This window comes from Canis lupus, chromosome 15 (assembly GCF_011100685.1).
Source record: "Canis lupus familiaris isolate Mischka breed German Shepherd chromosome 15, alternate assembly UU_Cfam_GSD_1.0, whole genome shotgun sequence".
Lineage (NCBI taxonomy): Eukaryota > Metazoa > Chordata > Mammalia > Carnivora > Canidae > Canis > Canis lupus.
The window spans coordinates 10,379,228-10,404,493 of NC_049236.1; the positions used below are offsets into that span (position 1 = coordinate 10,379,228).

The following is a 25,266-nucleotide window of genomic DNA, read 5'->3' on the forward strand; positions in this document are numbered from 1 at the left end:
CTTTTCATTGACAGGATGGATACAAAGCACTTCATATAATCTAGACACTACCTACTTCTCTTTCCTCGTCCTTACGTGATTCCTCACATCTACCCTACTTTCCAGTCATACTGAAAAACAGAATTGTAGCTGTTTTTGTCTGTCATGGCTCATGCCCTCATATTTGTTATTACTCTGCTCTTTATTTTATTTATTTATTTATTTTTATTTATGATAGTCAAAGAGAGAGAGGCAGAGACATAGGCAGAGGGAGAAGCAGGCTCCATGCACCGGGAGCCCGACATGGGATTCGATCCTGAGTCTCCAGGATCGCACCCTGGGCCAAAGGCAGGCGCTAAACCGCTGCGCCACCCAGGGATCCCGAGTTCTTTATTTTTATTTATTTATTTATTTTTATTTATGATAGTCACAGAGAGAGAGAGAGGCAGAGACATAGGCAGAGGGAGAAGCAGGCTCCATGCACCGGGAGCTACTCTGCTCTTTCATTCTTTGCCACATTATGTGTTACACTTACTAATTCAAGATTTGAAGGTATAAGTTCCTGCTGGAAGTCTTCACGGCACCTTTATTGGCTGAATTAGGGCTTTTTCTTTGCCTTGTGCACGTTTCTGCTGTAAAACTACATTTTAATTGTTTTCATTCCTTTTACTATTATGAACCCCTTGAGGGTCAGAGCTTACACATATTAGGTGTTCAGTAAATGTTAATGGACCTTCATCTAATCTTAACACTAAGAAAATACTTGTTGTTAGGGAAGCTGGCATCTGTCAGGTTTTCAGAGTTGTTGTGACTTGACATTTTTAAAATTCATTCCCAGTATTGGAATGGTAATAGGAGAACCTGATTTCTAGTTTTGGCTCTGCCTCTTATTTGGTATACTCTCTTAGGCAAGTCAGTGTAACTTTCTAGGCCTCAGTTATGCAGTTAATGGCAGATTGAATTAAATGTTTTCTGACACTTACCCATCTTTCCCAGTGACTCTGATTTTATGATTTCATTTGGGAGGTTTTTGAGCAGAGATGTAACACATCGACAGCAGTGTTATAAGAGTTTCATTTTGACAGACTGTAGATTGCAAGGGTATAGGATAGATGCAGAGAAACCAGTTAGAATAATGTGGCTTGATGAGCATTTCATATAGGATCAGTATTTGGGAAAGGAGAAATAATTATGAGAGAAACTTTACAATTTGAAATGGTGAGGCCAGAATGGATTGTCTTCTGCCTCGTCCTTTCCCTCAAATGGATTCCAAGATTCAAAGCCTGTACTGACTTCTATTTTGAGAGAAATGAAACTAGGGGAGTAAATGGTTTAAATTTCTCTCTAATTCCTACCTTAGTTTCAAAAGAGAATGAAAGATAGGAACTTCATGACCAGAGACATAACTATTTCCAGTTTTACATAGAAAATTTTTCCATTTGAAGAAACCACTCCCTAAAAACAGAAAAAAAAGGTTATCACTCAGAAGAAGCATAAAGAGAGAAAAGAAAGCTTGGAAAACCTTAGTTTGAAAAAAAAAACAAAGACAAAAAACCTCAGCTATCAAAACATGCTCATCAAGTTTATAGGCTGTCAAATTTTGGTTTTGAGATTTTCCTCACTGGGGCAAGTGGTGTGGAGACCTCCTTGTTAGTATTACTGCAGTTGCACACTTAAATTTAACATTTGTTGAGCTCTCAAACTTGTTCAGCTGGGATTTTTAGAAAATATCTCTCCTATATGGTAAGGATGCTACTGGTGCATATTACCCTAGATAGTCAAGAAATCCAGAAAACTTTGGTAACAAAATTGTTACTAAGTCTGAGAAGTGTCATGGATGATCACTTTTGTTCCTGTCACCACAACTGTATTTCCTTCTAGTAGGAGGCAATAGGGACAACCGTGGAGGCAGCTGTTGCTAATGTCGCTACCTCTCTAAAAGCTTCACATAATGCTTCCACTGGATTTACAAATATGTTGAGAGGAAATGTGTTTCCCCATTTTACCTTTGTATTTTCCCTGCCATACTGATATTTCCCTGCACATTGATACTTCTAATAACAAAATATATTAGTTTCCTAGGGCTGTTGTAACGATTTACCACAAACTTGCTGTCTTAAAACAAGATAAATTTATTCTCTTACAGTATTAGAGGCCAGAAATCCAAAATCAAGTTTTTGGCAGGGCCATACTCTCTTTGAAGAATCTAAGGGAGAATCCTTTCTTTCTTGCCTATTTCAGCTTCTCCTTGTGGTCTTTGGTTTGTGCAGTGTAACTTCAGTATCTACCTCCAGTTTCACATGGCCTTCTTCTCTGTGTATACTTTTTGTCTTTGATTAGGATACACTTATTAAATTTATTAGGACTCATATTTTTCTAGTACTATCTCAGTCCTTACCTTATATCTACGAAGACCCTATTTCCAAATAAGGTCACATTTTTTTTTAAGATTTATTTATTTATTCATTCAGAGAGAGCGAGAGAGAGGCAGATAAGGTCACATTTTGAAGTTATATAGGTTGACATAAATTTTGTTGGCTTTCCATTCAACACACTACTGGAGAGTGCTGACAATTTGAGATAATTCTTATTCCTGGAGGCTTTGTGTTCTTTTGATCATATTCATTATTTTGCTCAACAAACATTTAGGAAACCCCAGATTATACCAGGGATAGGTTTAAAGGAAGATGGATCAGATTATTTACTTTTAAGAGCTTCCAGAGTAGTTGGAAGGCAGTTATAGACCTCAGTATCTATGATACAGTATGACAAGTAGGGTAATAGAGGCTTATATTCGATGCTGAAAGCACCTACGTATTTATCCTGTATTTGCTGTGGAGGGACCCAGGAGGGATAAAGAAAAGAGTCAGGAAAGACTTAACAAAAGAATTGACATTTGAATCTTGAAGGAAGGCAAGGAAGATACTGATACAATAATATTAAGTGTAAAGTACTATGGATTGAAAGAAAGTGGCTTAGGAAACTCCAAGTTCTAAAGTGCCACTGGATCATAGAATGGATTTGGAGGAATGAGAATGAATGATATGCTTCTGTTTTTTCACAACATTGACATCCTGATCTTGGGATTGTAGTGATCCTGTGAACACTGTGGCAAAGACAATACTATAATAAATTTCCAAATCCTTTACTCTTTCCTGGGCTAACAGAAAGGTTGATTTTTCTAGCTCTTTTGAGGTTAGATGGAGATATCCTTCCCCCTTCTTTCTCTTTTTCCCCTCCTCTCTTCCTTCCTCCTGATTGGTAGCCAATGATGAATGCTGTGTCCATATGGTAGAGTAACAATATTGGAGTGGCCTGACTCACCGAGCCACCACATGGAAAATAGCTATCCTGAATATGTTCAACAGGTTTTACATGAGTGAGAAATGAACTTTCTGATTTGTTAAACACCAAAATTGGGGTATTATTTGTTATTGTAGCATAGCCTATCCTATCCAGACGTAAAATGTTTTAAAACTTCCTTTAAATATCCCCCCAAATTTATAAATAAAAATGACAGAGGAAGATAGTTGCTAGTTTTGCGTTTTTAAATTGAGAATATATTTCACATGTAATTGTATATTTCAAATTTATCCCATTTTTTACAATCATAAAAGTCATGAATTCATTTTAATTCAAGTTATACAAGTATAAAAGTTCATCTAGTTGTAAATAAATACCAAATTAATAATTTGGCTTTAAAAGTCTCTCCCCTAAATTATTCTTTTATAAGTTATTTTTAATATTTCTTTTTAAATGTCATAAAATATTTTTCCAAAGCATGAGTTTGAATGGCCTCACCATATCCTATTACGGACTATTGTATTTAACCAGCCTCCCATTGTTTTTCATTTGGTTTGTTCTAATTTTTTATAATAAAAACTCCACAGAGAATAATTTGTAGAAAATCATGTAAAAAAATCTCTTATTATTATTTCCTTAAACCACATACTTGAAAATGGATCTTTTGGTTTAAAGGGATCTCTCGCCTTGACCCTTTCTAATGATTTTGATAGTCTATCAAATTAACCTCCAGAAAGGCTTCCTCTGTTTGCAAATGTAAGAAAGTCTTTTCATGAATTCTTAGCAACATTCGATATTCTGTGTATGTGCATGTATGCATGTCAGTGTTTGGCAGTTTGATAAGTAAGCATGTTATCTTGTTTAATTTTTTTTTTTCCTTTGGTTGAGATTTTTGTTGCCCCAAATGTTGAATTGGTCATTTATATTTATTTCCTGTGGTTTGTTTCCAATGTCCATTTTTTCAGTTATTAAAAAAAATTTAAATTATTTCTGTAATTCAGCCTGTAATGACATGGAATTTTTTTTTAATTTTTTAAAAAATTTATTTATTCATGAGAGACACACACAGAGAGAGGCACAGACACAGGCAGAGGCAGAGGGAGAAGCAGGCTCCATGCAGGGAGCCCGACGTGGGACTTGATCCCGGGTCTCCAGGATCACACCCCGGGCCAAGGCGGCTCCAAACCGCTGAGCCACCCGGGCTGCCCGACATGGAATTTTTTAAACAATCATGTATGTGCACCTAATTTTTTCCCCCTGTTTTGTCATTTGTCATTTAAATTTATGGCATTCTTGTATGTCACAATTTTTATTTTCATGTGACCAAATCTGTCCGCTTCTTTTTAATTTTTTTTGGTTAGTATGCTTATATAGGGCTTTTTTTAACTACAAGATCAGATTAAAATACACATGTAGTTCCTAGAACGGCGTGGTGTTTGTGTTTTTGTTTTAGCGAGGTCTTAGGAGGAGGAAGGAGGAGGATGGAGGCGGGGAGGCGGAGGGAGGAGGAGGAGGAAGAAGAAGAACACCTGACCGAAGCCTCGCCCTCATCCTCACTCCTCCTCCTCCTTCCTCCTCCTCCTCCACATTTAACTCTTTAATCCACATAGGCTCTGTTACTGTGAAATAGCAACCTAACCTTTTCTCAGTTAAACAGTTGTTAATTTCATTTAACAGGAACATTTTTTGTTTACAATTCTTGTGTTTTCTTTGACTTAAAATGTCACCTTTAGCATATGTTGAATTTTTCTGTATATTCGGGTTTCTTTGGTTTTTGAAATCTGTACTTGAACTTGCTTCAAGTGACCTTCCTTAAGGTAACTTTGTAAATACATACTTATTGCATAGGATAGGCAAATGGTGGTTTTTTTATTACACTTCTCTTATAGAAATGTTTTTACCTTTTTTCAACTGTTTTTTCCTCCCAGATGGATTTTAGAACTATTTTGTTTAGGTCACAAAGCATATTGGTATTACTATTGTAATTTCCTTACTCTTGTACGGTAACTTGGGAGAAATTGGCATAATTCTAATAGTCTTTTCATTCAGGAATAGCTTTCCATTCCTTCATATTTTCTTTAGTAAAAGTTTAGATATTTTTATTTTAAATGAGATGAGCAGCCGTTAGAATTATTAAATGAGACTTTGAACCCAACGAGGAAGCTACACTACAGAACAGGTTATCCATGTGATAAACCAGTAACAAATTTTGTTCAGATTTTAAATTTTAAGTTGGTAAAACTTGGAAATGTTTTATAAAAGATGTACTTGTTGCTGAACTGGTAAATTGGAATTGATCTATTTAGTGGTCAGTCTGAATTGATATAATGATTGTTGCAGAAAATTTGTAAGGACAACCTTAAAAAAAAGTCTCTGTCTTAAATGACACCTTTGGGATCCCAAAGAGAAGGTTAAACAGACTGTGTTTGTTTTATTTTTTTTAAAGATTTTATTTATGTATTCATGGGAGACACACACAGAGAGAGAGGGAGGCAGAGACACAGGCAGAAAGAGAAGCAGGCTCCATGCAGGGAGCCCAATGCTGGACTCCTTCCCGAGTCTCCAGGATTATGCCCTGGGCTGAAGGCAGATGCTCAACCGCTAACCCACCCAGGGATCCCAACAGACTGTGTTTAACTTAAATTTCTATGATGTGGATGCAGATACCTCCTTTCAGCCTACCTGACTAACCAAGGGACGTAATAGTAAGGCACCAAGATTTTGATAGTGCATGCATGCCAGAATGTAACGACCAAGCTTTTATTACTTTTGTAACCTTGTAATTCTTTTCAAGCTACTAATAATGCTTTTGTATTTAAAATGATACATTTTTGAGTTTTACTCACTTGCAAGAGTAGTTTGGCTCATGAGGTTTAAACAACTGAAACGCTGGCCCTTGGTTTGTCAATAATTGACAGCTCAGTTACAGAATGCAATATAGCTGCCCAGATTTAGAACAAGTGGAATAGGAAAAAAGAGAAGGGTGTGTGGGTAGGTTCTTGGTTTCCTGATGTTTCCACTCAGTAGTACAAAATGCTCTGAAAGAGGAATGGACTTTTGGGAAGGGGTGTTGCCTTTTACTGCCTTTAATTCTGAGCAGCAGTCTCAGTTTCCTACTTACCCTGGCACACCTGCCTGTTTTCCTCTTGTGGAATGTGTTGGGGAACACAGCAAATGGTGTCAGCACTGTTGAGGTTAGGCTGTAATGAGAGGTCGCTTATTTGAGGGTCAATCAATTTATGGCTTATAGCACACAATTTTGGTATTTCGTAGTAGGTTACAGTGTGAAAGCCAAATTGTGAGTCTTCAGTGAATAAGTAGTTAAAGGATAGTACCCTTTTTTTGTGTGTGTATTCTGTACTACCAAACAACAGACCTTTCCTGACTGGTTAGGTTCTGCTTTTCACCTTCATATTAGACTACAGCTTCTTGCAGTAGTACACCTCCTTTTCTTCTCCCTTCCACATTATGACTATCACACTACCTCTTTTGCAGAAGTGGTTACATGACTTATGTTACTGTGGGCAGAGTGTGAGAGTTCCAGTTGCTCTCTATCCTTGCCAGTATTCGGTATTGTCACCTTTTTATTTTTATCCTTTTCTTGGACATGTAAAGGCATTTCATTGTGGTTTTAATTTCTACTTCCCTTGATTACTAGGGGTCATTCGAGTGTGCTCCCTTCTGAGTACCCATTTAAATTTCTTAGTCTTTGGGGCAAGACTAAGTGGGTGACTCAGTGGTTGAGTATCTCCTTTTGGCTCAGGGTGTGATCCTGGGGTCCCAGGATTGAGTCCTGCGTCAGGCTCCCTGCATGGAGCCTGCTTCTCCCTCTGCCTATGTCTGCCTCTCTCTGTGTGTCTCTCATTAATAAATAAACAATCTTAAAAAAAAATCTCTTCGTTCTCTATTGGAGTATGTGTCTTTTTCCTGTTGATTTGCAAGGAGTTCTATGTTTTTTGGGTAGGAACTCTGCTGTATCTGTTGTATCTTCTTCCATTCTGAGGCTTGCCTTTTTCTCCCTTAAGGAGTCTTTAACGAGGAGGAAAGACTAATTTTAATGTAGCTCCATTTATTAATCTTTTCCTTTATTGAATTTGCTTTTTGTGTCTCATGTTTTAAAGAAATCTCTGCCTAGTCCAAACTCATGAGGATGGTTTTCTAGACATTTTCTTGAGAAGCTTAACTGCCTTTGTCTTTTATATTTAGAGTTGTAATTTATCTGGAGTTGATTGTTGTGGTTGTATGAGATAGGTTTAAGTTTTTTTTTGTTTTTGTCATGGATATCCACTTAACCTGCTACAATTTACTGAAAAGACTGTTCTTTCCTTACTTCTCTGTAGTGCTATGTTTATCATAAACGAAGTTTTCCTATATGTGTGAGTTTGTTTCTCAACTATTAACAGTTCCATTGCTTTATTTGTTTTTCCTTGCTTAAGTATTACCCTTTTTTATAGACTGTAAATTTTTAAAAAGTCTTTATAATCTGGTGGGGGCGTTTATTTTTAAGCTTTGTCCTTTCCAAGATTGTCTTAGCTGTTCTTGATTTTTGCATATTCATATATGTATTTATCATCAGGTTATCAATTCATACCAAATAATCTGCCAGAATTGTAATTGAGATTATATTGAATTTGAGAATGAATTTGATAAGATGAATCTGAAAGAGAAGTATCATGTCTTTACAGTGTAAAATCTTTAAATCCACAAACACAGAGTATCAATTCATTTTTATCACTTTCAGTGTCTCTTAGTATGCTTTTCTGTTTCTTTTTGTCATAGTCTCATACTTTTTCATTAGATAGTCTCTAGATACTTAAACTTTTGTGATAGTGTTATAAATGGTGTGTTTTTAACTTTTCATTAGTTTTTTTCAATACATTGAATTTCTTTTTCTGGCATATTTGCTGCTTCAGACTGCTGGTATAGTGTTGAAAGAAGTGGTCCTAGAGAGCGTTCTTGAATTAGTCCCAATCTTACAGACAGAGATTTCACTGTTTAAACTAAAAGTGATGTTACTTGTAGGTTTTCATGTAGCAGCCCTTTATGAAGTTAAGGAAATTTCTCTCTACTCTTTTTTTTCTAATTATCTTTTAGAAATTGTAATTGATATTGAGGTTTATTAAGTACTTGCCCTGCATAGATGAAAATGGCCATAGAAAATTTCTTCCTTTATTCTGTAAATGTTGTGAATTACACTGGTTGATAATTTGAGTGTTATATATTATTTTTCATTTAATTATGGATGTACTTTACTGATGTTTTATTTAATTTAGGAATTTTGCCTCTGTGTTTGTAAGAGAAACTGGCATATGATTTTCTTTTCTTGTAATGTTAACATATTTTGATATGAAGCTTCTCTGGTTTCATACAGGGTTGCTGGGTTTAGTAAATAAAAATCTCATGTATATTTATACTAAAAATATTTATTGCTTTTCTGAAATTCACATTTAATTTGGCATCCTGTATTTTATCTGGCAACATCACTCATAGGTCAAGTTCAGAAATGTAGCTCTCTCTTTTTCTGGAGGAGTTTATGTGAGATTGATGTTTTCATCCTTAAATGTTTGGTATAATTCATTATTAAAGTGTCTGACCCTGGAATTTTGTTATATATAGACCTAAATATATAATTTTTGGGGTGCTCATGTAGATGATACGGATTTTAATTTCAAATTAGAATTGTTCATTGCTGGTGTATAGGGAAGTGAGTAACTTTTATACCATAACTTGTGTCCTGCCAAGGATATACAATATTTGTTTATTATATATTCCTTATTCTTAACATGATTTATGCTAGAGGTTAAATATGTGCCCCTTATTTTTTAAAACCTAATATAAGTGAAAAGTTATACTACTTGTCAGACAAAACAAGGACATTAGAACAACACTTAACATCTATTTATTGTTTTTTAAGTTTTATATATTTTCTTAAATGTTTTAATTCTGTATGTATTTGATGTCCTATGAGACATTGTTATTGTTTTATAATGTCAGTATGCATTTAGATTTACTTTCTATATACCTTTTCTGTTGCTTTTTTATTCCTCTGTGCATTTTCTTCCTTTCGTCTCATGCTATTTCTCTTCTTGAAAAACATCTTTTAGTTTTTGTTTTATTGTGTGAGTATATTAACAAAAAATTCTCGTTTTAAATATGTTTTCAAAATGTCTTTATCTCACTTTATTTTTTTCTAAATTCATTTTTATTTTATTTAAAAAAAATTTTTTTTAAAAAAATTTTTTTATTTATTTATGATAGTCACAGAGAGAGAGAGAGAGAGAGAGAGAGAGAGGCAGAGACACAGGCAGAGGGAGAAGCAGGCTCCATGCACCGGGAGCCCGATGTGGGACTCGATCCCGGGTCTCCAGGATCTCGCCCTGGGCCAAAGGCAGGCGCTAAACCGCTGCGCCACCCAGGGTTCCCTTTAAATTCATTTTTAAAGAGTATATATGTATATATATTTTTTCCTGGAAATAGAATTATAGGTTAAGAAAGTTTATTTATTTTTTTATTAGTTTGAAAACATTTTCTTTTGGCTTCCACTGTTTCTGTGAAGAAAGCAGCTGTTGAGTTTATTTTTGCTCTCAGATGGTAAACCTTTTCCTCTTTGGCTGCTTTTAGGATTTTCTCTTTCTTTGGTTTTCAGCGATTTTTAAAAATTTCATTTAAATTCAATTTACCAGCATAAAGTATAACACCCAGTGCTCATCTCATTGTATGCCCTCTTTTAATCCCCATCACCCAGTAACCCTGTCCCCCCACACCTCCCCTTCTGCAACTCTGTTTCCTAGAGTTAGAAGTCTCTCATGGTTTCTCTCTTCCTGTCTAATTTTTCACCTCTCAGTTTCCCCCCTTCCCTTATGGTCCCTTTCACTATTTCTTATGTTTTTCAGCGATTTAGCTAATATGTGCTAAGTATGGCTTTCTTTTTATCTTGTCTGGAGTTCTTAGGGTTTATTTAATATGGCTTTTGATGTCCGTCAATTTTAGGAAATATTAGTACTGTCCCTTTTATAAAAGTTCTGTCTTTCTTGCTCTATCTTCTGAGTCTGGAATCTAATTACATATGTATCATATCTTTTACTATTTCCCATGTGTCTTTTAGTCATTATTCCATTCTTTTGTCTCTCCATGCTTCACTTGGATAATTTTCTTATGATTTATCTCATATTCACTAATTATCTCTTCAATTAAGTCTAATCTGACATTAAACCCATCTACAAAGTTCTTTTTTTTTTTTTAAATTTTTTTTTTTTAATTTATTTATGATAGTCACAGAGAGAGAGAGAGGCGCAGAGACACAGGCAGAGGGAGAAGCAGGCTCCATGCACCAGGAGCCCGATGTGGGATTCGATCCTGGGTCTCCAGGATCACGCCCTGGGCCAAAGGCAGGCGCCAAACCGCTGCGCCACCCAGGGATCCCTACAAAGTTCTTTACTTCAGTTTTATTATTCAGTTCTTATTGACATAATTTCACAGTGTTGGGGATGAGAGGAATGAGAGAGAGAGTACAGGTCAGGTCCTTTCAAAGAGCTCTGGTAAACACCCCAGTTTCATTTTGGTACCTTGTAGGGATACACCTAAAGAGTAAGGGAAAACTCTAAGCAGATCAGCACTCAGAAGAAATGAGGCCCAATTTTGAATCATCTCAATCTCTGACTACAATAAGATGATTTATCTTTTTGCCTAGATGTCCTCCAGAAGGAAAAATCAGTTGAACCTCAAATAGATTTCTCAGTGTTTCGTTCCCATTGATCTACTCAGTAAAAAATAATAAGGCATGCCCTAAGTAAAAATTTTACTGAAAACCGAGAGAAACAGACAGTAGAACAGATGTGTAGGAGATTCAGTTATTTCAGTTATCAGTCAAGAATTTTTTAGAAATACATTATTACATGACACATGGAGAGTTTAATCAGGATTGGAAATAAACAAATTCACAAATATTCATTTACAATTCACATGGATGTATTTAGAATTCTAATGGATATAAGTGTATGTATAAAATTCCAAACATTTTTTTAAAGATTTTATTTCTTTATTCATGAGAGACAGAGAGAGAGAGAGAGAGAGAGAGAGAGAGAAAGAGAAAGGCAGAGACACAGGCAGAGGGAGAAGCAGGCTCCATGCAGGGAGCCCTATGTGGGACTCGATCCTGAGTCTCCAGGATCACACCCTGGGCAGAAGGCGGTGCTAAACCGCTGAGCCACCCAGGCTGCCCCTCAAACATGATTTTTAAATGTTAATATTTTGTGCTATAATTATAGCAGTATGAATAATTAATTCAGCATAGGTAACATACAGTATTATATTAGTTTGGGAGAGTACACTTTGTATGATTTCAGTCCTTTGCAACTTATTGATATTTTCTGTGACAGGCTAATTCTAAGATGGCTTCCGGTGATTCCTAGGTCTGCATATTCATGCACTTGTTTAATACTCTTCCCTCACTTGTGAGTGGGATCTGTGACTTAATTTTAACCACTATGATACAGATCTTCCTTGACTTATGTGCCAATCAAATATTGTAAGATGAAAATGCCATAAATTGAAAATGCACTCAATACACCTAATCTGCCCAACAGCATAGCTTAGCCTAGCCTACCTTAACACTCTCAGAAACTTAGATTAACCTTCATTTGGGCAAAATCACCTAACACAAAGTATATTTTATAGTAAAATGTTGAATATCTCATGTAATTTATTGAATACTGTGCTGAAAGTGAAAAACAATGGTTGTGTGTGTACAGAATGGTTGTAAGTGTAATCACAACCTTGCGATTGTATAGCTGAATGGGAGCTGTGGATTGCTGCTGCTGGCCTCACAAGATAGTACTGTACTGTATATCACTAGCTCAGGAAAAGATCAAAATTCAAAGCTTGAAATACGATTGCTACTGAATGTGTATTGCTTCTGCACCATCATAAAATCAAAAAATTATAAGCGAATCATCTTAACTTGGGGACTGTCTGTACAACAAAGTAGTGATGAGATATCATTTCTTTGATTAAGTTACATAGGATTTAACTTCTTGCTAGAAACTCTCTCCCTTGCTAGCTCTGATGAAGCAAGTTACTGTGTTGGTGAGGAATAGTGGCAAAGAACTCCAACAGCCCAAAAGTAATGGATTCATGCCTAAAACCAAATAAATGAGCCTGTAAAGGGGGAAATTCTTCTGTAGTTGAACCTTTGGACGAGATCCCAACTCTGGTAGACACATCAGTTGCAGTCTGTGAGAGACCATGAAGCAGAGATCTCAGCTAAGCTATGCCTAAGTTGCTGATCAATAGAAACTATGAGATGATCAGCATTTATTATTTTAAACTCCTTATTTTGTACTAATTTATTATAAAGTGGATAACTAATACATTGCTTAATGACCTAATTTGTGGGCAAGCCCGGGTGACTCAGCGGTTTAGCGCCACCTTCAGCCCACGGCCTGATCATGGAGACCTGGGATGGAGTCCCACATCAGGCTCCCTGCATGGAGCCTGCTTCCTCCTCTGCCTGTGTCTCTGCCTCTCTCTCTCTCTCTCTCTCTCTCTCTCTTTCTTTCTCTCTCTCTCTCTGTGTCTCTCATGAATAAATAAATAAAATCTTTAAAAAAATGACCTAATTTGTGGTCCAATTTATTTATTTTCTGTGTTTTTAGAAGTATGTTCACTTTGTAATTCTTGGGTATAGTATTTATATGTCTATTGGATCAAATATTTTACGTTGTTCAGATCTTCTAAATCTTAACTTATTTTTGTTTGCTTGTTCTATCAATTACTGAACATGATATATCAAAACCTCCAGTAAAGATTGTGTATTTGTTAATTTTTATGGATAATGTTATTTGTTCATTCTAGGCTATATTATTAGATATATGCAAATATAGAATTATTATAACTTCCTAGCAGATTGAACCTTTTCCCTTATTATATTATTCTCTAGTAATTTTTGGCTTTATATTCTGTTTTGTTTAATATTAATATAGGTATACCAGCTTTCTTTTGGCTAGTGTTTTCTTGGTATATCTCTTTTTACCCTTTATAGTTAACCTTTCTGTGTCCTTATATTTTAATGTATCTCTTAATAATAACATACAGCTGGTTGATGAGTCATCTTCAACCCATTTAATCTTTGGTTTTCAAGTTTATCATTTTCAACATCCAGATTTAATGTAATTACTCATATACGTAGGGCAAAATAAATAATGTGATGTGCCTTGTGGTCATTCCACTTGTTAAATGTTCTGTTTTCCTCCTTCTGTTACATTGGTTATATTTGTTACTCCTTCATATGCCTTTCCTCTTCCCATTTGGTAATTATATAGTCTTTAAAAATCTTCTGGTAATTTCTTTGGAAATTAGACAATGGATATTTGACTCCTCAAATTCTAATATTAATACATTGTAAGGATCTTAAGAACTATTTATTTTCCATTTATATTCCTCTCATCTTATATACTGTTTATTATTAGGTACTTTAGTTTTGTAGAAAAATTTTAAACATCATAAATTACTGTTACCATTGTTTTATGCAGTCAGTTTTCATTTAGATTTACCTACATTTCCTCCCATTTTCTTCCTTTTTTCATTTCTGTTTTCAATTTGGGATTATTTTCCTTCTACTATAGTATATAGAGTTTGAACTTGTGCAGATCTCATGGGGGCAAACTCTTCCAGGTTTAGTTTGTTTGAAACATCTATTTTTCCCTTTCCTGTATTTTATTTTATTTTATTTTATTTTATTTTATTTTATTTTATTTTATTTTATTTTATTATTTGTTTATTTATTTATTTGACAGAAAGAGAGAGTGAGAGCACAAGCAGGGGGAACAGGAGAGGAAGAGGGAGAAGCAGATTCCTTGCTGAGTAGGGAGTCTGGCTTGTGGCCCAATCCCAGGACCCTGAGATCATGACCTGAGCAGAAGGCAGATGTGTTAACTGACTGAGATGCATGGGGAGCCTGCTTTTCCCTCTACCTATGTCTCTGCCTCTCTTTCTGTGTCTCTCATGAATAAACAAATATTTAACCTCTTCAGAGGGTTTTTCTTGATCACAGATATTTCTGTCATAGCACTGTGTTTTTTTTATTCTGTATTGCTTAGTTTAGTTTATGGTTGTACTCATCATTTGCCAATTTCCCAGCTGTCTCTTGCTCTGTTCTGAGTTAAGGGGCTGACCCATATAAGCTACATATATATACCCATATATATATATGTGTGTATATATATATATATGGGTATATATATACACCCATATAAGCTACCCGTATATGCTTTTTAGTTCCCCCAAAGCTCTCTTGCCATCTGACTTTCAGCCATCATCTTATGACAGGCAGTGTGAAGAGATTGGAGAGTGAGATACTAGGCTATTTCTACTCTTCTCTTCCTATTTCTTTGGAGTCTTCGGTTAGTGATTCAATTTCTTGTTGTTTCTGGCTCCTTCCAGAGTTCCATCTCTCCCTGGGCAGCCTCTCTCCATGGTCTCCATTCTTACTGGGTAGCCTTGGCTTATAGACTGTATTAAATTATTTTCTTCTTTGGTCTCTCAACTCTTGTTGGGGTAGTAGGGACTTCCTTTTGTTGCTTATTGCTAGGTTGCCTCACATAGACTTTTTTAAAAAAAATTGAAGTAGAATTAACATGTTATTAACCATGTAAAAGTGCACAATTCATTGGTCTTTAGTATATTCCCAGTGTGGTGTATTTGCCAGCTTACTCTGGTTTCAAAACTTTTTCATTACCCAGTGAGAACACCCAGACTCATGAAGTAATTCTTCCCCATTCACTTTCCCCACTCCTTCCACACCCTGGTAACCTTTAATCTGCTTTCTGTCTCTCTGGATTTTCCTGTTGTGGATATATTATATAAAAGGAATTATACACTATTTAACCTTTTGTGTCAGCCTTCTTTCACTTAGCATAATGTTTTCAACTACTTTAGTTCTTCCAATATTCTTAAAGTAATTTTCCTTATTGAAGTCCCTCTATTGATTCTGGTATTGGTTACTTTTCCTTGTTGGAAACTGATGACATATTTATTTATATGTTTATTGCTTATTTATTACCTGTAACATTTCATATATTTATTCATTTATTTATTTGAGAGAGTGAGAGCAAGAGCATGGGGAGAGGGGCAGAGGACTAGGGAGAAGGAGACTCCCCTCTGAGCAGGGAACCTAACATTGAGATCATGACATAAGCTGAAGCCAGACACTTAACCAACTGAGCCACCCAGGTGTCTGGTATGAGAGAAATTTTAAGAGTGCTGAGGAATATTAGAAATCACAGAAGGATTATTGGAGACCTATTCAAAGTAAGGAGCAGTTAGCCTTTATAGTTAAGTGGTCTATCATGTATTCATTACTAATTGTTTTTTACCTGCTTTTGACAAGAACCCGGTATTAAAAAATACTATCAATTAACCAATATAAGAATCTGCTAATGTAAGTGTTTAAAATTTATACATTATTGACATTTCAGGAAGGAAACTGCTCTCAGAATATTTATTTTAATCCTCTTTCCCTTTCTTTCATCCTTTCTTGGCAGAAATCATTTTTTTAAAAAGATTTTATTTATTTATACATGAGAGACACAGAGAGAGGCAGAGACATAGGCAGAGGGAGAAGCAAGTTCCCCACGGGGAACCTGATGTAGGACTCAATCCCAGGACCCCAGGATCACGACCTCAGTCAAAGGCAGATGCTCAAACACGGAGTCACCCAGGAGCCTCAGAAATCTTTTTTTAAATGCATTTTGTTTTATTGTGATAAAACACACATAACAAAATTTATCATCTTAACCATTTTTAAGTATATAGTTCAACAGTGTTACAAGTATTCACGTTGTTATGAAACACATCTCCAGAACTTTCTCATCTTGTAAAACTGAAACTTTATACTGATTAACAATTATCTCCCCCTCCACCACTCCACCCATCCTGACCCTGCCTGATAACCACCATTCTACTTTCTGTTGCTATGAATTTGACTATTTTAGATACCTCAGATAAGTGGATTCATACAGTATTTCTTTGTGACTTGTTTATTTTATTTAGCATAATGTTCTCCAGGTTTATCCATGTTGCAGACTGTGACAGTATTTCTTTCCTTTCTGAGGCTGAATAATAATCCATTGTATGTATGTAATACATTTTCCTTATCCATTCATTTATCAGTGGTGATTGAGTTGCCTCCACCTCTTGTTTGTGGCAAAAGGTGCTGCTGAGAAACGTGTGCAAGTATCTTTTTGAGGCCTAACTTTCAATTCTTTTGGATGTATATCCAGAATTGGAATCATTGAATCATATGTTCTATTTTTAATTTTTGAGGACTGTCCTTAGTGTTTTTCACAGTGGTTACACTATCTTATAGTCCCATCAGCAGGGCATAAGGGCTCCAATATTTCCAAATCCTTGCCAACACTTTTTAAAATTCAATTAATTAATTAATTAATTAATTAATTAATTTTTGTAGTAGCCATCCTAATGGGTGTGAGGTATCTCATTGCAGTTTTTTTTTTTTTTTTTTCTCATTGCAATTTTGATGGGCATTTCTGTGATGGGTAGTGAGTGATGTTGAGAGTCTTTTCATTTGCTCATTGGCCATTAGTAGATCATCTTTGAAGGAATGTATGTTTAAGTCCTTTGCCAATTTTAAATTGAATTATTTGATCTTTTGTTACCAAGTTGTAGGATCAGGGGTATGATTTGCAAGTACTGTCTCCCATTTTATAGGTTGTCTTTTCACTATGTTGATTGTGTCCTTTGATGCACAGAAATTTTAGTTTCATGTATCCTTCCCCTCTGTCCCCCCCTTTTGGACTTTTTTGCTGATATTTTTGGTCTGATAGCTGGGAAATCATTGCCAGATCCAGTCTCACAAAGCTTTTACTCTATCTTTTTCCCTAGGAGTTTTATAGTTTCAGTGGCTATGACTCTTTTTGTTCATTCTTTTATATCCAACACCTTGACCTCTTTCCTGATACAGGTAAACTTTGAGTAAAGCAAGCTGCCCTTTATAATGTGGGTGGGCCTTGTCCAAATAGTTGAAGGCCTACTAGAACAAAAGATTGACTCTTCCTGAGCAAGGGGGAATTCTTTTGTATATGGCTTTCATACATGAACTGTAACATTGGTTCATCCCTAGGTTTTCAGCCGTCTGACCCACCCTGTAGATTTTGGACTTACCAGCCTCCCTAATTGGATTAGCCAATTCCTTAAAATCAATTCCTTTCTTCTTTTCCTCTGTACAAACATATACATACCACACATACCATGTTAGTTCTGTTTCTCTGGAGAATGCTGAATAATACAAGATTATTTAACCCAGCCCCTTTATATTTACAGATTTGGTAACATAAAGGCCCAAGGAGATGAGGAAATTGGCCAAGGTCAAAGAAAAGTTATTGAGAAAGCCAGGGCATAAATTCAAGTCTCCTGACGTCCAGTCTAACACTCTTATTACCTGAAATTGCTTTGCCCAGAGCATCAAAACCAAACGGAAAACCTCAGCCTCTCCTACTTCAAATAAAAAATAAGCATATTGGCTACTTTCCATACGTTAGGTCTTATCCTAAGTAGTTGGTAGCCATTTTTCTTATTAATTCTCAAAACCATTCTAAAAATAAGTATTATTATCACCTTCCATTTTGTATATTAACTTGTCTAAAATGACACATTTTGTCAATGATAGACTTCTTATCTGAACTTAAGTCTGTGGCTCTAGAATTGGAATTATTAATTGCTATACTATGTTCTCTATATATTTTGTTCCTGTCCCCTGATGATGTTAAGCACTGAAGAAAAGATTTGGATTTACTCAATTTTTGGTTCTCAGCAGCCTGGAACCTTTTCCCTTTATTGGTGTGGCAGGATAATAAATGAAATGATTCATACTGCTTATGGATAGACCTTAATTATTTGTGATCCCTTATCTTCTGTTAATTATGATTCTTTTCTGAGTAGAAATATTAATCTATTTAATATTAATCTATGTTATCTATTTATTAGTACCCAAGACATTTCCAAAGTGGACACTAATGAATTTACCATGAAATTGTGTGCCCTGGACACACATATGTTCTTCACTGCCAGTAACTATTACTATCTTTCCTTCTCCATCTTCCTTTCTTCTGCCTTTCATACCATCTGGTGGCGGCAGTAAGAAGAGTGGAGGAGGGGGTGAGGGTAGTAGTGTGGGGAAGGTGTTATAATTTTTTAACATTGTGCATACCAGATGGTAATCAGTCAGTAAAGGATCAACAATTCAGAATTGGAAAGTAATCAGTCAGTAAAGTCAGTCAGTAAAGTCAGTCACCCTGAGAGTGAGACGCCAAGAGACATGTCCCTCAGTTCGTGTCACTTCCTCCCATCCTCGGGGAGATGTACTTTTCGAGTAACATGAGGACTTACTTATATATTACTTACCATCACTCACTCATGGTAATCAGTAAAGGATCAACAATTCAGAATTGGAAAGAACCTGCAATTTAGTAGTGCTGATCTTGTACGAGTTGCTCAAATTTATTGACCTTGAGGTTATTGTCCTGCAAATCTATTGTATAGTAGATTGAGGGCAATTTTGTTTTGTCATTCCTTAGATTTTTGAAGCACTAGATTCATACCTTTCCTCTGTCTCCTAGAAATCACTCAGCTCTAAGTGCTATGGTGAATGGCAAAGAAGTAATTCATGGCTCTTGCCTGTGTGAGCTTAGACTCTGAGGATTAAAAAAAAACACCACATAGATGAGGGAAAAAAGCATAAATACTATAAGATAAAATATAATATGTATAAACTAAGTGTTTTTAAGTAGGTTTAGGCAATAAAAATTAAGAGAGTGAAAATGAGGGATCCCTGGGTGGCGCAGCGGTTTGGCGCCTGCCTTTGGCCCAGGGCGCGATCCCGGAAACCCGGGATCGAATCCCACATCGGGTTCCCGGTGCATGGAGCCTGCTTCTCCCTCTGCCTGTGTCTCTGCCTCTCTCTCTCTCTCTCTGTGTGACTATCATAAATAAATAAAAAGTTAAAAAAAAAAAAAAGAGAGTGAAAATGATTGAGAATGCTTGGGGGATGAAGAGAGACTTGAATTGGACCTTGTGACTACTGGCTGGAATCTAGCTGCTTTTAAAATAAAAATAAGAATTTATTGTACATGTCTAAATGTAAGATGGTTCTCAATGACAAGATAATGAAAATATTTTTGAACAGCCTGGATACATAAACTTTTTTTTAAGCTTGTAGAAGAAATAGCTATTAAGCTTAGCTTCTTAAATTATACGTACAGATTTTAAATTATATAATATAAAATATTGCCTTAGAGTATCCTTTTTTTATACTTGCTTCATGAAACATTATTCAGACCCTTCACATGCATTTTAAAACATGGGTGTTTTCCTCATTACCAAAGTAAGTCAGTTTTTCAGAGTACATGATCTTTAATTTTTTTTAAGGTTTTATTTATTTATTTATTCTTGAGAGAGAGAGGGGTGGGGGAGGCAGAGACACAGGCAGAGGGAGGATCAGGCTCCATGCAGGAAGCCTGATGTGGGACTCTATCCTGGGACTCTAGGATTACGCCTTGGGCCGAAGGCAGGCGCTAAACTGCTGAGCCACCTGGGCTGCCCTGATATTAAATTTTTAAGTGGTTTGTAGAGCATTTTAAAAACCTGGATGTGGCACTTTTCCTGGGAATTTTAATCTCAAGTCACAAGAACTCATTTGCTATTCTTGAGCTCTACAGTGAAACCCTTTCAAACCTAATCTTTAATAGGCTTGTTTATAATGGCATCTAAAGTTCTAATTGTGAAATTATTATCTCCTCCTCTCCCCCCATCCCTCACCACTAAAATAAAATTTAGGAGATCTGTGCTGAACTTCTTTGCCATCTTTTTAAACTGATTTCATCAGGGAATGTTTTCAGTATCCAAAACTAGTATCGCCTGAAGTTGTTTTAGATCCTATGTCTTGTGAACAGCTTTTTTTTCTTCAAAAATAAATTAGTTGTAAGGACTCAACTATAGAATAATTTCCTTTTTCCTTTGGGACAGTTTTGGGAAAAGAACTTTGCCCTATATGCAGTGTCATCATCTGAAGTGGATCAAAGTATTACAAGTGAGCTAGTGAGTGACGTAAAGGAGATGGCTGAAGTGGAATGGAGAGTCTAGAACAGTGTATATAGATACATCCAGTATAGATGTTACTACCCTTATATGGGTATTTGAATTTAAATTAAATGATTAATTTAATAATTATGCTAATCATTAAATTGTAATTCAGTTCCTAGGTCACACTGGCTGTACTTCAAGTGATCAGTAGCCATATGAGACTAGTGGTTAGTGTATTATCCAATGCAGATATAAAATATTTCCATCATTGCTGAAAGTTCTGTTGGATAGCTCTAGTCTGGAATAGCCTCAGGAATTTAATGTAGTTCATTTCTAGGAATGATCATATTGATGGTAGTAGTCAAACTCCTCCCCTCACCCACAACTGCTCACCCCAGCCAACACCTTCCCTTCACCCATACAGACACAGATCAAAGATGTATTCTCAGTTTCCAAAATAGAGGTAGTGATCCAAGGATATTAGCATTGTTAGTAAATATTAGTATTGTTAGTATAGTACAGAAATTTATACTGTGTTCATCTGAAACACAAGGTGTACTCTTTTCTCTATGTTATTGTCAAGGAAAAAGTCCCCTAAATTGCTTTGTGGTGAAAAGATTGGGAATTCTAGGAGTCAGAGAGGTCTGAGTTTGAATGTTACTCTGTATGATCTTGGATAAACCACTTAATCTCACAGAATGTCATTTCTTCATTATGATTGCTTCATGGAGTAAGGATTAAATGAAACATGTAATGATGTGTAATTATTTTACGTAATTTCTTGCACGTAACAGATGCTTTTTCCCTCTTCATTCTTCTAAGTCCAGAAAGACATTTAATGAAGATTAATTCACTTAACACTTCATTAATAAATTCACCAGAAGATATTTATTGAGCATTTATTATATGCAAAGCTTTCTTCTCAGTGGTAGGAATATAGCAGTGAACCAAACAAGTAAGAATCTCAGTCTTCATGGTGCTTATATTTTCATAGGAGGAGACAGACAATAAATGATATAAATAAGTAATAGTGTGTGTCAGAAGGTGATCATTTCTAAGGGAAAAAATAGGCAAGGAAGATAAAAGTATGTTGGGTGAGGTTCTATAGTTCTCTAGAAAAAGGTGGGCGGGTAACAATTGAATGAAGATCTAGAGGAGGAAGTTAGCAAATGCACCATGTATCTGGGGACAAGGCCATTTCTAGCAGGGGGAATAGTACCACAAATACCTTGAAGTGGGAAATCAGGCTTCCATTTTTCTGGAACATTAAGAAGACAGGAGTGGCTCACCAAAGGAAGAGGAGGTGAAGTTAGATAATACAGGAGAGAGGCAGAAATAAGACATACTAAGGATGTTGTCTTTTTATCTGAGTAAAAAGTGGAAGATTTTGAGTAGAAGATTGACATGGCCTGACTTACATTTTAATAGCTTCATTATGGCCACTCTAATGAGAATACATGAAAGATAAGCAGGGGCAAAACAAGGAAATAGGAGGCTATTGAAATAGTAGGGGAGAGAGAAGATGGAGGCTTAGAATGGCAACAGTGCAATGTGATCAAATTCTGAATGTGTTTTAACATTTCAGCTATCAGAATTGGTGAATAAATGGCAAAGAGGGAGTCAAGGATAACACCAAGGTTTTTGACTGGATCAACTGGAAGAATGGTGTTGTCATTTATTGAGATAGAGACACTTTCTGTATTCAGCCATTTTCATGTATTCTTTTTTAAAAAAAGTTTTAAAGATTTTGTTTATGTGACAGAGAGCACAAGCAGGGGGAGCAGCAGGGAGAGGGAGAAGCTCAGCAGGGAGCCTGATACGGGGCCCCATCCTAGGACCCCAGATTCATAACCTGAGCTGAAGGCAGATGCTTAACCTACTGAGCCACCCAGGTTTTTTTGTTTTTTTAATTGCTAGCAGCAAATGTTTATTCATGATTGAAGCCAAGAAGGATTTATAAATGCATTTTAATACCTTGCTGATAAAATAGTAACATTCCATCTTTGCAATCTTGTAAGGAATACAGGAAGAGACTGTAAAGGCTTTAATGTGTGTATCTATTATAACCAGGTCATCAGAACACACACACACACACACACACACACACACACACACACCACCTACTTTAGTGTTGCACCATACCAACTTTTCAGAAAGGCTATCCCGAAGCTCTACTGGATAACTGAGTAAATAGGTTTAAAGTCGGGGGGGCGGGGAGTAGGGAAGAAAGGTGGAAGGTAGTAAGCAGCACACATTTCAAAGCCCACTTTTAAGTACACGACATTATGAATATTAAAAAAAAACAAAAACGTGGGGGTGGGGAAGGCAATTGAGCATCTTCAGAAAGAGCATTTGGCAATATTCAACGCATCAGGAGGCTGTGCTTGGGGCCATCCACTCCCTCTAGCTTCTCAAAGTGTTTCCTGGCATTGTGAATGTTGATCAGAGTAGCTGCGGAAGGGATCGACGGTTTGACATAACCACCAATAGGTTTGACATAACCACCATTACGTACGTGTTTGAGGTGAAGATGTCGATGAAGGCCGCGAACTTAGAATTTCGAACTTCCATGCTCTGGAAAGAAGCGGCTAATTTACTGCAGCTCAGCTTGAACTGCTTAATGATGTTGCTGATCTTCTCGAACCAGTGAACATCACGCTGCTCCTTGCACGCATGAGAAATGACCAAGAACGTAGCCCTCTCCTGCTTAATGTATTCTTACAGGCAGGCGCCAAACTGCTGCGCCACCCAGGGATCCCATTCTTTTTTTTTTTTTTTAAATTTTTATTTATTCATGATAGGCACACAGTGAGAGAGAGAGAGGCAGAGACACAGGCAGAGGGAGAAGCAGGCTCCATGCACCGGGAGCCCGACGCGGGATTCGATCCCGGGTCTCCAGGATCGCGCCCTGGGCCAAAGGCAGGAATCCCTGTAGTAGGTCTTTATGTGACACTAACCAAAGTCTAAGTACCACCATGCTTCCTTAGGATGGATAGAGAATTTGGAGAAGGGAAGTAAGTGACTGTCACAGAAACCACCTTTCCTCATTTTTGCTTTTAGTAAATGAGATCTTAATTGCCAGTTACTTTCGATCTTAGCTATATGGTTTTCCCAGTTTGCTATTTGGTTTTTTATCCATAGATATTTGTTTGACGAGGGTAAATCTCTCAGGTACCATTATTAATCTTAGGGTCTGCCTTGTATTTGTCTTTGATTTGGTCTGTATGAGTCCTGATACTGCATGTTGAGCTATTTTGATAGTGATACCTACTTGGAAGGACTTGGTGAACATTTTTTGCATTTGACTAAAAAACAGATTGTGGAATAGTTACATTTCTTAAATTGTTTTACTTATTAAAACTAAATATTTAGCTGTTAGGAGCTCTTTTAGGGTTGCCAATTATAATTCTTTTCTATTACAAAAATAAATAGTAATAGATTGATTTAGAAAAAACAGGTTAAAAATTTAAGTTTAGAATTATAGGGCTGTTAAACTATTCACTTTTCTACTTCTAAGATGTTTCGACATCTTATCTGTAAATGATAGAATATTTTGATGATACTGTAGACCATTATTTAAATAGTGAAAAGAGCAGACATCTCCAGAAATAAGTTGTCTGCAATAGGTAAATATTATGAGTGGAAAAATTTCTATTTTTTAAGTGTCCATTCCTTTCAAAATTTTGTGATTAAAAATTATTTGTGATTTTAAACAAGAATAAATCTTGGTATGACAAACATGGATGTACCTAGAGGACATGATGCTAAGTGAAGTCAGAGAAAGACAAATACCATATGATTTTACTTATTGTAGAATTTAAGAAACAACAACAACAACAAAAAGAAAAAAGCAGACTATTAAATATAGAGAATAAACTGGTAATTTGTCAGAGGGAAGGTGGGTTGGGGGATTAAGAGTATATTTACTGTGATGTGCACTGAGTAATATATAGAATGTTGAATCACCCGTATTGTACACCTGAAACTAATATAACACTGTACATTAATTATACTGGAATTTTAAAAAAAAGTGTAAAACTCTTGGTATGACAAATGTTAGAATAAAAGCAGTTCAGCTTCATTGAGTATTTTATTATTTATCATATACCATTTAAGTACTTAGTTTGTGTTAATAAGTTTCATAGACTCCCAATGAACAAAGGAGGGTTATCACTCCGATTTTACTGATGAGAAAACTGAGACAGAGAGAACTTTCTTTTTTTTTTTTTTTTTAAAGATTTTATTTATTTATTCATAGAGACACAGCTAGAGAGAGAGAGGCAGAGACACAGGCAGAGGGAGAAGCAGGCACTATGCAGGGAGCCTGATGTGTGGGACTCGATCCCGGGTCTCCAGGATCACACCCCGGGCTGCAGGCGGCGCTAAACCGCTGCGCCACTGGGGCTGCCCCAGAGAGAACTTTCTTGAGATTGCATAACTATTTTTTTAAAAAGATTTATTTATTTATGATAGAGAGAGAGAGAGGCAGAGATACAGGCAGAGGGAGAATCAGACTCCATGCCAGGAGCGCAACGCGGGACTTGATCCCGGGACTCCAAGATCGCGCCCTCGGCCAAAGGCAGGCACCAAACTGCTGAGCCACCCAGGGATCCCCTGCATAACTATTAAATGATGCATAACTAGTAAATGATAGAGCTAGGAAACAATGGCTTTCTGGCTTAAGAGCCTTCATCCTTACTTTGGGTATATTTAATAACATGAGTTTCTGAAGGATCTATGCTTTTAGATAACTTCTGTGCCTATAGCTATTTATGCCTTTAAGTGACTTATGAAATAATGAATGGTTTAGAAGGAATTAATAGATTGTATATGTAATATCAGAATAAAATATTTTATATAGGTCTCTAAAATATTTATAGTTGTTCCCAA

General features: G+C 36.2%; 1 protein-coding gene across 2 annotated transcripts in view; it reads left to right on the top strand.

The window, feature by feature from the left end:
* FAF1 (Fas associated factor 1) overlaps positions 1-25,266 on the top strand; it is a 461,021-nt gene that overhangs the window by 106,766 nt on the left and 328,989 nt on the right. The gene's annotated exons all lie outside the window — the stretch shown is intronic.